General features: G+C 35.2%; 1 long non-coding RNA gene across 5 annotated transcripts in view; it reads right to left on the bottom strand.

Moving 5' to 3' along the window:
* Window positions 1–584: 584 nt before the first annotated feature.
* The window catches only part of LOC105064680 (E3 ubiquitin-protein ligase CCNB1IP1), a 25,588-nt gene continuing 11,607 nt past the window's right edge, over window positions 585–14,565 (bottom strand). For 4 of the 5 annotated variants that reach the window (XR_834876.3, XR_006722791.2, XR_006722790.2 and 1 more), the window contains exons 5-7: window positions 7,799–14,295; window positions 3,341–3,674; window positions 585–1,502 (exon numbers count right to left, since the gene is read on the bottom strand). This is a non-coding gene — a long non-coding RNA (E3 ubiquitin-protein ligase CCNB1IP1). The remainder of the gene's footprint in view (window positions 1,503–3,340; window positions 3,675–7,798; window positions 14,296–14,565) is intronic. The other variant, XR_012507600.1, reaches the window with a different exon arrangement.

Genomic DNA, 14,565 nt, shown 5'->3' with positions numbered 1-14,565 from the left:
GCTATTAAATTATGTAAAGCAAGGGTATTCACTTGCCTTTCTGCAATGACTGAATGTAAAACATCCTCAAATGATTTCAGTATGAGTTTATTACCTAAAAAACAATGGAATCTGGCATTTAGGGTAATTCCATTGTAGTTCTTCCCAAGCCTCCAACAATAAATCATAAAATCTAAGAGTTAAAAAAGGGCTGTAAGGATAACTTAATTCAATACCTCACTTTACAGATGTAGCTACAAAGGCAAGTTTAAACTCAACCTTGCACAACAAACATGTGAAAAAAAAAAACCGTAACTAGAACGTTGATGTTCTGCCTATGCAAACAGTATGATTTCAAGTCTTGCCTCTAACAGGATGGAAAGTTACTGAAAATGTCCTTCAAATCTCTTCCTTGGCTCTACATTTTAAATAAGTTTTCTGTGATAGTAGTCAGAAATGATCACTGTTTAATAAAGACAAACAAGGAATATATCTTTTAAAGTATTTTAATTAATATAATCTCTTGAGATCAGTAACATATTGGTAAGTTTTCTGCAGAAGTGCATTCCTAAATAAGTGACCCAGGGCAACAGCAAGCAAAAGAGTAAAGAAAGAAGTAATTTTATTTTAAAATAAATGCCAAAATATCAACTTCACAAAATAGCTTTATCAGTGTGAATCATTAAACAGGAACAGAACATACATACATGCCTCAAATTGTACCCTCATTCATCGACATGAGCACACCTCCAAACGGGTTAATACAAGGGCAAATGCATTAAATGTATACAAATAAATGTACACACCCAAATAACAAGCTACAGATTCACCATTTCCTAAAACCAAAATCTTCACATAAATATACTGTCAAATATAGCAAAATATCAATGTAAAGGAACATACATACACATGCATGTATAAATACCAGAACCCAAAGTGGCATGCTGACATATGACATAGGTGCTTATATATTTATGCTTAAACACATGGCTCAGTCAGAAATATCCCAGACAGAAACGAATGGTGATCTACAAAACACCCAATAATATTGTAAGCTTTTCACTGCTGGTGAAAACTTAACAGTTCATAATAAAACTGAGTTTAATCAAATGCTCATGCCTTAAATAATAGAAACAGAGTAAGAAACCAGACTCTAAAGCTAACCCCCACTGACACTGAGTTTCTTATAAGTTGAAAATGTGAAGATAATTTCAAAGACTCAATAGCAAACACATGGAGGTTGGTGACTCCTACCTAGAATAAAGATTATCTGTGAAATGAAATCATTGAAAGTTAACAGAGAAAATTCTGTAAGGTGAGCTAAATTCTTTTTACTTTAAAGGCCCTGCTAGAGACTTGCTGCTGCTCTAACTCACGACTTGGGGAGGCGAAACTGAAAAAGCTGTTGCTGGGTTCAGGCGCTGTGGGAGAACCCACAAAAAACGGTCTGAACTGAAAATCACCATCTCCACCACCTCGATTTCGAACGGGTGTACTATCCAAAGGAAACTTGGAGTTGTTCCCTAGGAGAAAATAAGGGAAGAACTTAAGCATCTATTTCCTTACAGATCTTTTGGAACAAAAAGACAAAGTCATTCCATAAATATTTTACCAGAACTCAACTCCTATGAGATGGATAAAACATAAACCTAATGTTGGATAAAGAAAAGGGCTATGATGGCCTCCTCTCCTGACCACAGTATATATATCATACTTTCTTCTGTGTGCAGTTTCCAATGACAGCCATTACCTCATCACCAAAGTAATTAGACACAATGAAATATTTTAGTAGAACCAGAATTTACAGTATCATGATTTTATTCATTTGTTATCTACTTAATCTATGTCAAAGGGATATCATATATATTCGTGTGTGTGTGTGTTTGTGTATAAACTTGTCCCAGGTTCTTTAAGGATAAATTTTTTTTAGATTTCTATTAACATTAAAAACTATATAACAACTATGAAATCCTGGCACGTATTCATGACCCAAGATCATTTAGAATAGCCTTTAGAAAAATTACACAATAGACCTGATTAAATAAGCATTTAACAACTTCCACTGAACCATTCCTTGGCTTCTACAGGTTTTAAAGGAAACACATAACTAAAGGAGAATGTTGAATATATCTGCTTCAAGCCAATAATGGTAGCAAGAGGTAAAAAACGGTAAATGTGCACAAAAAGAGGAATAGGAAAGAACTGGTAAAAATGAAAGAAAGCGAAATAAATGTGGATAGTGACAAGGAAAAAATGAGAACATCTACAATACCCATATACAGTACCACTTTGATCTACTAAATTAGATTAACTGAAAGTTAAGCAGAAACTTGTTTTTGTTTCAATTCTCATATCTGATATGCTTCATCTCATTACTTCATGCCTTCTCTAGGACATCATCTCCTCCCTGACTGAATCTTTTTCCTTGGCCCATAATAAATTTCAAAAAATGAGTGTTTAGGAAAATCCAGCACAAGAAGCTTTACTTTTTTATGTGCCCCAAATTATTTATTAATAGCATAGTAAAAACCTACTGGATTCTGCTATACCAAGAAGAGTAGAAAGGGGAGAACTCAGGAAGAAATATGAGATTCACTGCATCTAACAAGGCACCTAACAAGCAGAAAAGCTAGTATCATACTAGATTGTGCATTTCCAGAGGGCAGGAATCCTATCTGGATAATCCTTATATCCTCATTGCCTAGAATTATGCCTAGTAGCCTGGCATATGAAACATGTTTGATAAATATTTGATGAATGTATGAGTGAATAAACAAAAGAACAAACAAATCAAACAACTGACAGTAACTTAAGAACTGTACAATCAATATTTCCATGTGAAAGAAACTAAAACATGGTCTTCTCGAAGAATGGCAAATAGATTGTGGGCTCTGAAGATAGCTCTGTGACCTTGACCAATTTATTTAAACTTTCTGTGCCTCAGTTTACTCATCTATAAAATAGGGGTGATCATAGTAATACCGACCTCATGAAGTTTTGAAAATAACACAAACACATGTAAAATTATAACAGTGCCTAGCACTTAGTAAGGAATCAGTAAATGGCAGTTAATATTATTGTTACTGCAACTAAATAGTTTTTCATTTGCAGTGTCAATCTGCAAACTTTAATGTGGACAGTCTTACTCTCTATTCAAATTGAAGATGCAACTTAAATGTAAGCAAATAAAATAGATAAAAGTAATGATGTGCAGATCAAGACACAGATGAGAACCAACCTAGAGCCTACTACCACTCCAGGTCTCTGGAATCTCCACTAACTGCTTGGAACTGTGCAAAGCACAGTGAGAAAAATGACTGATTTTAAAACTGGACATTGGACATCACATATCCTTTCTTACCTAATGGGAAGCCAAAAACACCAGACTGTGCAATCATGGATGGTTCCAGGGTGCCTTCTTGATTAGCAATAGTGATATTTCGTAGCCTAAGGCTATCATAGAGGCCTTGCAGCTTTTGATACTGCCGATTTCGCTCCATGAGTTTCTCAGAGATGTCACTGAACTTTTTCTTATATTCTTCTAGCACTTTCTTCATGGAGGTGACCTCCCCTTTCATAGAGGTCAATTCTATATCCTTGCTCTGTATTTGCTGAGTATATATCTTCTCCATCTGTTTCAGATGGCCCTCAGCCTTGCTGAAATTGTATTCTTGATAGAGACGCTCCTGGTGTACCTGTCCCAAGAGAGAAAGAAAGATTTTTAAGGTAATAAATGCAAAGTTATATAATTTAATGTTATACAAACACAAAAATAAAAGAAAAACAAACATACTGGGATGTTATTACTTTAAAGTTTAGAACCAGGTTAAGAAGCAATTAGGATGAACGATAGGATGGTTATTACAGAAAATAATACACTATGTCGCTAAATGCATAGAAAAGATATCAGGAGGAATACTCTCGAGCCACTACCATTACACCAACAAAAGAAGTATTTGTCTAACCTTAACAAGTGACATGTAGCCCAACGGTTTCTAAGAAATATAATACTATATTTCAAGTAATCCACAGTGTGGAGAATATATTACAAGATAGCGGCCAATTATCCCTGCCTCCTGGTACTTGTATCTTCCCCTTGAGTGTGGACAGAGCCTATGACTAGAATACAGGAAAAATGACAAGATATCACTACATGAGTACATAACATAAGAACATAGGGTCTGTCTTACTAGCACACTCTCTCTTGCTGGAAGAGAAGTGGCCAGGTTAGTGGAAGGCCAACAAGGCAAGTAACTAACAGCAGCCTCTGGACAAAAGCCAGCAAAATACTGAGGTCACAATGAATCTAAACATAGACTTTACAGTCTTCATAAAAATTAACTCAAAATTTATTACAGACCTAAATGTAAAACATGAAAACAATAAAATTCCTTTAAGTTAACAGGAGAAAATCTAAATGACCTTGGGTTTGGTTTAGTGATGCCTTTTTAGATACAACACCAAGGGCACAATCTGTGAAAGAAATAACTGTAAGCTAGACTGCATTAAAATAAAAAATTTCTGCTCTGCACAAGACAATGTCAAGAGAAAAAGACAAGCCACAGGCTGAGAGAAAATATTTGCAAAAGACATCTGATAAAGACTGTTATCCAAAATACACAAGAACTCTTAAAACTCAACAATAAGAAAACAACCCAATTTAAAAATGGGCCAAAGACTTTAACAGACACTATGTCAAAGAAGATATACAGATTACACGTGATGCTCCACATCATATGTAATCAGGGAAATGCAAATTAAAACAATAATGAGATATCACTATATACATATTAGAATAACACAAATTCAGAACATTGACAAAACCAAATGCTGGCAAGGATGTAGAGCAAAAGGAATTCATTGCTGGTCAGAATGCAAAATGTTATAGCCACTTAGGAAGATGGTTTAGCAATTTCTTACAAAAATAAACATACCCTTACCATACAATCCTGTAATTATGCTCCTTAGTATTTACTCAAAGGAGCTGACAATGTATGTCCTGCATACAGATATGTATAGCAGCTTTATTCATAACTACCAAAAGATGGAAGCAACCAAGATATCCTTCAATTGGTAAATGAATAAACTATGGTAAATCTAAGGAAAGAACACTATTCAACACTAAAAAGAAATGAACACTATCAAGCCATGAAAAAACATGGAGGAAATTTAAATGCATATTACTAAGTGAAAGAAGCCAACCTGAAAAGGTACAAACTGTATGATTCCAATTATGACAGTCTGGGAAAGGCAAAACTATGAAAACAGTAAAAAGATCAGTGGTTGCCAGGGTTTGGAGGTGGTTCACAGAAGATTTTTCAGGCAGTGAAACTACTCTGTATGATATTATCATGGTGCTTCCATGTCATTATACATTTGTCCAAACTCACAGAATGTACAACCCAAAGAGAGAACCCTAATGTAAACAATGGACTTTGAGTGATAGTGATGTGTCAACATAGTGTCATCATTTGTAACAAATGTACCACTCTGGTGAAGGATGTTGATAATAAGGGAGGCTATGCATGTGCAGGCAAGGGGTATATAGGAAAACTCTGCACCCTCCTCTCAAATTTGCTACAAACCTAAAAATGCTTAAAAAATGTAGTCCATTAAAGAAAGAAAATAAAAGACTGATTGGAAGTGAATGCTGCTAACAACCATGTGAGCTTGGAAGCAGATTCTTCCCCAGCCAAGACTCAAATGAGACTGCAGCTCCTGTCAACACTTTGACTGCAGTCTTGTGAGAACCTGAATAGAGTCCATGCCTGGACTCTTGATCCACAGAAACTGAGGTAACAAATGTGTGTTGTTTTAGTCCACTAAATTTGCTGTTTAAGCCACTAAGCTTGTTATACATCAACAGACAACTACTACACACAGAAACCAATTTTGGCTTATCTTTGGATTCACTGCCCTTAAATATTGATAGAAAGTGAAATATGACAACTATTCTTTTTTTTAACCATTTTTAATTTGCCTCATTCTAGAGTTACAATTTGATATAACTCTACCAAGTCTGGGTCACCTGTCCCTATTATGTGGTCCCATAGCACTCGCTACTTCCCTTACCATCGTAGGCATTAAAAACGTATTGTAAATGTCTAGGTTTCCTCTTCATCTTTATCACCACTAAACTGTAGCTTTCTTGAAGCTCATTATGTTTTGTTCATTACTGTATACCCAGCACCTAAGAAGGTAAGTGAGATATAAGTATTTCCTGGTATTCAAAAAAATATATATGTTGAATGACTAAATAGGAAAAAAAGTGAATAAATGGAGTAAAGAAAAACCATTTCTGGCTACCCTGTGAATTAATTCACTGGTTTCCACTATATCTGAAAAGATGAGAATAATACCTCATGTTCAATCAGTACTACCCCCCTCAAATTGGAATCTATTTTAAGATACAATGTGTATTCATTTGGTCAGTAAGTATTTACTGAGGACCCAGAGATACACAGGAATCAAAACTTGACCCAAAGAACTCTCTCAACTAGAGGAGATGAACAAATGTATAAGTAATTACAATACAGTATAAATAATATAATAAAGGTATGCATAAGAAAATATAGGAGCATGAAAGAGGGACAGCTTACCTAAAAATGTATAATGAAAATATTTACTTGACGTATGACAAATAGAACCTTTAAGAAGCATTGTTATAAATGCATATACAAGATATAGCAGTATACTCAAGGACATGATTAAAGTTCTCCATAGGAAGGTCTTTCTAACAAAGAGTCAAAGGCAGAAATCATAAAGAGAAAAAGTTAAGGATGTGAATTTGAAGAATGCTTTTCACAGCATTTTTTAAAATAACTTAGAAAAAAATTATGATACAATGCAATCATTAAAATTGTGATTACATCAAACAGACAAATTTTAGACCTCTGTATGTCAAAAAAACAATCACATCTCTGTATGTCAAAAAAATCAACAAAGGATAAGTGAAAAACAGAAAATTTCTTGCAACATCTGAGTTAAGTATACATAGAGAATTCTTACAAATCAGTAGAAAAAAACCTACAGCAACTGAAACAAGCAAACTGAAACAGGCAATTAGTAAAAGAAAAACATGTGCAAAAGACACAAGAAAATGTGTTTATCCAGAAGTCATCCAAGAAATGCATATTTAGAGAGCAATGAGATTCTGTTTTACTCATATAATTGGTGAGCAGAAAGTGTGGAGAACAAGCTCCCTCATGCACTTCATAAGGGAACACAAATTGATATGATCTAACTGGAGGGCAACCTAAAAATACTGCATTTTTTTAAACTTTGAAATGTATCTACCCACTTTTAGGAATTTAATCTTAGCAAACAATTAAGAATGAATTTAATGATAACAGTGCTCATCACAGCATTTTTTTATAACTTGGAAATAAAATGATGATACATCATAGCAATTAAAATTATAATTATAAGATAGCTAGTTTTTAAATATTTAGTAAAATATTCATAATACTTTGTCAATATATCTGGCCACAAAACAGTACATGTGGTATTACCCTATTTTTGTACAGACAAAACATATTTACATATATAAAATATACATTTATGGACAAAAACATCTAGTAATACACAAAAATATCAACACTGCTTATCTCTGCATAATGGAATTATGGGTGGTTTTTTATTTTCTTCCTTTTGGATTTTCAACAATAAACATATTACTTTAAAAAAAGAAAATTTATTAAAAAGAAAGTTTTCCATACACTCATAAAAAATAAATACAAACACAGTGAAGTAAAAACATTAGAAGCTTCCACATATGCCTCAAATCATACTCTCCAAAGAAACCAGCCTAAGCACTAACCTGATATGTCCAGAAGGCCAATGCTCGGGAGCTAATGTCCAACACAATCTCTGGTCGAAGTCCTGCCAATACCATGGCTTTATATTCCTCTGATGGACTGAGTTCTGTGCGGACAATATCTAGCTTTCCAGAAAGAGTACTGTTGCAGGCAGGGCAGATAGCCGGTGAACGGCTAAACTCACCACTGCCATGCTGATCACAGAATATGTGAGAGCAGGCAGTGACCCATGCATAACCAGAGAGTTTGATGCGACACTTGCGATAATTACAAAGCAGCATGTCTTCACACAAAGACATGGTAGATAATGAGGTCTCCAGATGCTGAAAGAATCCTAATAAGGGGTAAACAAAAAAGTCAAATTGCAGTAAAATGAAAGAAGGAAAAGAAGGAAAAGAAGGAAAGAAAGAAAGAAAGAAAAAGAAAGAAAGAAAAAGAAAGAAAGAAAGAAAGAAAGAAAGAAAGAAAGAAAGAAAGAAAGAAAGAAAGAAAGAAAGAAAAAGAAAAAGAAAGAAAGAAAGAAAGAAAGAAAGAAAGAAAGAAAGAAAGAAAGAAAGAAAGAAAGAAAGAAAGAAAGAAAGGAAGGAAGAAAGGAAGGAAGAAAGAAAGAAAAGAAAGGAAGAAAAGAAAGGAAGAAAGAAAAGAGGGAGGGAGGAAAGGAAGTTTCATTTTATGATGACAAAATAATGTACCTTTTATTATGTTTTTATATTTATTATAATCAATTTATCCTAGTGATTTCAGTCAGTCAACAATATTGTGCTCTGTGCAAACCACTACAAAGACCATGAAAAAAATTTTTAAGGAAAAAGTTAAAGACACAGGTGTTTCAAATCTCACTTACAAGTCAAAGATAAAATGTTTGTGGAAAAAAGGTTTAGGAACATTTACAAGGTACAAACAAATAAAAATTAAATTAGTGCTTTTTGCCATGCCTCAATATCTAAACAAAAATCCACATTTGTTACCCATTCATAATTTGCTAGAATATTTTAATATCACTTGTCACACTTGGCAGATATAAAAGTCCAGGCACTGATTTCAGTTATTCTTTAGTGCAAAGTATTTTAAGTTACATTTTTAGTTTTTGCATATATGCTGATCCCTCAGATTCTTTACCTGTGTTGCCTTGACTAAAAAAGAGTAGTAACCTGATAGTATTAAATGGAAACTAACCTAATTCATCCAAGTAACTGATCATTATGAAGCTTGAAAATATATATAAAAGCAGATTGTATCACGAATTAAACAATTCATCTATTAATATAAATACTATTTGATGTGATGCTTCTATTTAAAACATTTGTAAAGCTATATAAATACACATGATTAAGTTATTTTTCAACATAGTGCCCTCTCTCACTGGCGTTTTACTAACCCAAACTAGGCAGCCATATTCTGAGCATATCAAAATAAGTCATATATTGTATAAAACAACAGTAACACACTAATTATATGCCAAGGGATACTGTTCACATTTGTGAACTGGTAAAACCTGTCAAGACTGCTGCCTTGGTCCTAGGGGTGGACAAAGACGCTCTGACCCCTGTACCCCAATGTCCCCGCTGAGTGAGTCTGCACAGGTGTGTGGCACCTGGTAGCGGGAGTTATGAGGCCTAATTTACCTCCAGCTGGGTCATGTGCATTGGGGAAGAGCTGGGGACAATTTGGAAGCTGAGACCCTCCTCGGGCAGAGCGAGAGGCGCAGCCAATTCCAAATTTTCCACAAGGTGTGTGTGTGTGGGGGGGCAAATTAGTAATCTGTCCAAGTTATAGAAGACCAAAGTTTGAGAATTAGACTCACCAAAACTTCAAATTCGCGGCCTGCTTTCCACGCTCGACAGAGAGAATATCAACAATAATAATATAAATAAAATACCTAACCTGAGGCGTCCAGAAAAAGCGCGGGAAAACGCCGTTGCCTCCTTAAGTCCACGACGAGCGAGGATTCGCCGCGGGAGTCACCACCACGTCCGAGGGCGCAGGGGCGGAATCGCCCCGGGGCCTGCTGGGTAGTGGGCGACAGGGTTCCCGCCGCTCAGGATGCTGGGACCCGCCAGCTGTTGCCGCGGGACTGTGGGCGGCACGCCCACCCGGACGCACATCTCAGAGCACGAAGCTAACGGAACCTGGTCTAGGTTTCCCACTTGGGAGCCCCGCAGATACTGTCATTGTGTGCCTTTTTCAGGTCTCGACTGGCACAGGAGTGACGTCCAAGCTGTCATGGACCTAACATTTGAGGTCAGAGCCGAGGGGGTTTGGGGGGCGATTGAGAAGTTAGCCTCTGAGTACATGCAGGTGTTTGTCCTGGGAAAATTTGGGGAGTACCGCTGGGCAGCACAGGCTTTCGTATTTCAGGAAAACTTCCTCGAAATTATGGAATACCTATACTTGGACAACTAACACCTCCACATTGAAGTAGATTCTGCCTGGGTATTTTTTAATCCATCTTGAAATAGGTTTCTTTCCAGCTTTTACACATCCTCTATATACATTTAAATAACTTTCCTTGATTTAGAGTCTGCATTATGAACACTAATTACAACTCTTGAAGTGATAAGATCGGATGTCACAGCTTTTTTGAGGTGATCTGCCTGTGTGCTTTCCTGGACCTGCTTGTAATTGTTTAAATGTTTGTACCTGTTTTACCCTAATGCTGTTACCTATCACTTTCTTTTCTGTTCTGTGCTCACTGTATGACTTTCTGCTCAATCTGTATGTCTTTTGGAATTCATATTAGAAATTAAGCTGAGGAGAGCTTGAGGCGTCCTCAGAATATAAGCCTTAATGCTGTCTTGTGTTGCCGCCTTTCCAGATGATGTGACACCGGTATGAATTAGTAAAATACAATCCAGTAAATCAACACAATGGACACTGAGCCCTGCAAACCCCTTTAGGGGTTGTGAATCTGTATACTAAACCTTTCTCCTTCAAAAAAAAAAAAAACAAAAACAAAAAACAAACAAACAAAAAAAAACCTACCGTAATCAAACAACTTTCTGCTAGTTTTTTGTCTGTTTGCAACTGGTTCACAGTAATCAGGATCATCTTGGCCTTTGTACAATTTTCCTAAAATGTCTTCTGAGAGTTTAGAATAGTACCTTAATTCTAGTGGTACAAAATGGGTTTGTAGAAGATTAGGGGTTCATGTGTAATCCATGTAATCCCTAACATGTTTTGGCTATCTGAGCCTTTTGTACATTTTCTGGTTTTAACTATGCCAAATGTAGAAATATTACTTAAAGTACAATAAAAATGTACAATCTCATTTTAAGTCATAAAACACAAAGCATTGAAATTTGAACAGTACCAGGGGGCAAGTGTAGCTCAGTGGTAGAACATGTGCTTAGCATGCACAAGGTGGCTGGGTTCAATCCCCAGCACCTCCATTAAAATAAATTTTTTTAAAAACCTAATCCTCCCCCACCCCCGCAAAACAACGAACAAAAATGAAATTGAATTAAAAAAAATTTGACCCGTCCCTAACTTTGTGATTGCAGCTAAGTTACCTTTGTGCTGCAGTATGATCCCTTTCTGCTTCATCATCAAGATCATGCTACTGATTCCCCAAACCTTAGTGTTACCCACACCATTGTCTATCAATTTCCAATTTCCAACACATTTGGCTAAAATACTGTAGGAATCAAATATATACATATACATACATTGGCGGGGAAGGGGGGCAGTGGGAGGGCCAACATGTTTTGCCAGATAGAAAAAAGGGAGGGAGCTATAAAGTCTTAATATCCTCGTAGTCCAGAACATTGGGAACTGACCTAACCTGTTTCTTGGTGGCATGTGTCCTTTCATGATATAGACAAACCTTTCCATGGCTCATTTCTAAGGTACTCCTGGGGATACTACTGAAATCAGTCGGGCTAGGATAGAGACCCACCGACCAAAAAAGCTTTTTAAATATTTGTTTTTATTATTAAATATCAAGCATATCAGAAGTGTGGAGAATGACCACCACTCAGCTTTAATAAATCCAAACTTTCTCACATTTGATATTTTTCAACAAGGTAACAAGCTGCAGATCCAACTGAACCCTCTCCTGTGTATTCCTCAGTCCCATTTTCCTCCCACCTCTCCAGAAGTAAACAAGCCAGATTTTGGTGTTAATCATTCTCATGCTTGCTTTTATGCTTTCAGTGTATGTGTATACATCAAACTTTGCTTTGCATGTTCTAAAACCGCTAAATCTTCTCACATAATACGCTATCAGTTGGCCATTAACTTATTGTTTTTGAGATGTAAATTTAATATCTTGTATTAATCCATTTTAACAGCTAATTGCTATAAACATACAATTTATCTATTCGTTCTTCTAATGAACACTGGTTTCAGGCTTTTATAAAGATTACTGCAATGAACTTTCTGTACATGTCTCCTTGAGTACCCATCAAGAACTCCTATAGGATACCCAAAGACTGGATATATAACCATCTTCAGATAAACTAGATGTTGCCAAACCAATCTCCAAAGTAGTAACAAATTTCACTGCCACCAGCAAAGATGAGAGTCCACTACTGCAACCTCAGCAACACGTTTAAGTGTCAGGGTTGTTTTGTTTGGTTTTCATTTCTGCCTATTGATAGCGGTGAAATGGTAGCTGAGTGTTTTAACTGAAGTCTAGTTAATTTATAGTTACTTTGTCATCCAGCATATTCAGTTATATGTACATGTCTTATTTTTATTATAGGTAATTACAAACTATTGAATATAGTTCCCTGTGTTATACAGTAGGGCCTTGTGTTGTTTATCTATTCTGTGTATAGTAGTTTGTATCTGCGAATCTCAAACTCCCAATTTATCCCTCCCCACATTCCCCTTTGGTAACCACAAGTTTGTTTTCTATGTCTAAGTCTCTGTTTTGTAAATAAGTTCACTTGTGTCATTTTTTTAGATTCCATGTAAGTGATAGCATCTATTTGTCTTTCTCCATCTGACATACTTCACTTAGTTTGATGATCTCTAGATCCATCCATGTTGCTGCAAATGGCATTATTTTATTCTTTTTTATGGCTATATATATCACATCTTCTTTATGCAATCATCTGTTGATGGACATTTAAGTTGCTTCCATGTGTTGGCTATTGTAAATGTTATGAACATTGAGGGTGCATGTATCTTTTCCAGTGGAGTTTTCTCCAGATACATGCCCAGTGGTAGGATTGTTGGATCATATAGTAACTGTTTTTAAAGGAATCTCCATACTGTTTTCCATACTGGCTGCACCTAATTAATGTGCACTTCTTTCATTACTAGTTATATTAAGCATCTTTTCATGTGAATGACTACTCAGAGATCCTCATCTATGAATTGCCTATTCATATCTTTTGATCATTTTCTTGATTTAAAAGAAGTCTTTGCCAGTTACATGGCATACAAACATAAGTTTGAATTTTAGTGTACACAAATTTATCAGTCTTTCCTTTTTGTGCTTTATGTCTACTCCAGTGTCATATTCTTTGCTTTTCTATGGGTTTAAAGTTTTGCTTTTAATTTATAGATCTTTAATCCATTCTCCCTAACATAATGCATTGGGATAAAATGACAGCACAATTTGTGCTTACCTATCACTTAAACCACTTAATAAACCTAATTACCCCCCTCAAAAAATAACATAAAACTAATTTGATATTTATATTTGTTTTAATAGAAGAATCCTAATTAAAGAATAGGTTTCATATTCTAACAGAATTTATTTTAGTCGCATACCAATCATGTGATTCTGGCATAAGCATGAGTATTACATCTCATTCCAACACAGTGAAGTATGTTTGGATGTATATTTTGTACCCTTACCTGTTAAATATACCCATATAGCTATAAAGTACATAGAGCAAAAAATTCTGAGTATAATTGAGCCAAAACAGTTGAGAATATTTCAACATTAAATATACAGCAGAAAAAATGATTTTTTCTTCATAGTTGACTGGTATGTCCAATCTAAATCAATAAATGTCCAATAAGGCTTTCAATAAAATATTAATAATAAAGGATTTCCTATTAAATATCAATAAGTTTTTGTATATTATTCCTCACATACACAGGTTGTTTTGGCAGATATTCTTCACTGCCTTTTGAAGGATCAAGCATCATAATCAGATATTAAGTAGACTCATTGGTACCAAAATAGTGTATAGATCAAAGTCAAAATTTAAGTCCCAGTTATTCCACATAAATGTCTTGCTGAAATGCCATTAAAATGGTGGCCATTTTCCAGGGATTCAAAAAAAAAAAAAAAAAATCTATGGAAATTTCAAATAACTTCAAATATTTTTTGAGTATCTATTTTAGGCCAGGCATTAGAGATAAGCAAGTTATCTTGCTTTCATGGAGTTTACAATCTAGCAAAGAATCGAAGAATGATAGAAGAAAATATTTTCCTCTTTCCTTTGCTGCCTCTTACATTTTGGCAAGATGATTCTATAAGCCATTTCTGGTGTGAAAAGTCAGTGTCCATCTTTAACTTGAAGAATCATCTACCTTCATGCTGCAAAGGAAAAGATATTTTTAATAATGCTTTGAAATGTGTGAACAATTACTCAATAGAAAATTGAGAAAGCCATTTAAAATTTCAACATGAATGACTTCATAATATGTTTCAGTAACTCCCAGAATCAACTGACTAGAACTCTTTCACAGCCCTAGATCAGTGCTATTCAAACACTATTGCAATCAAAGGGTTCCCTATACATTATATCCTCCTGTTTTAAAATTAGTGGGGTTTTTCAATCACAGGTATTTTCTTAATCTACAGTCA

This window comes from Camelus bactrianus, chromosome 6 (assembly GCF_048773025.1).
Source record: "Camelus bactrianus isolate YW-2024 breed Bactrian camel chromosome 6, ASM4877302v1, whole genome shotgun sequence".
NCBI lineage: Eukaryota > Metazoa > Chordata > Mammalia > Artiodactyla > Camelidae > Camelus > Camelus bactrianus.
Note: the sequence above shows the minus strand (reverse complement) of the source record. Positions and strands in the feature narration are given on the sequence as shown.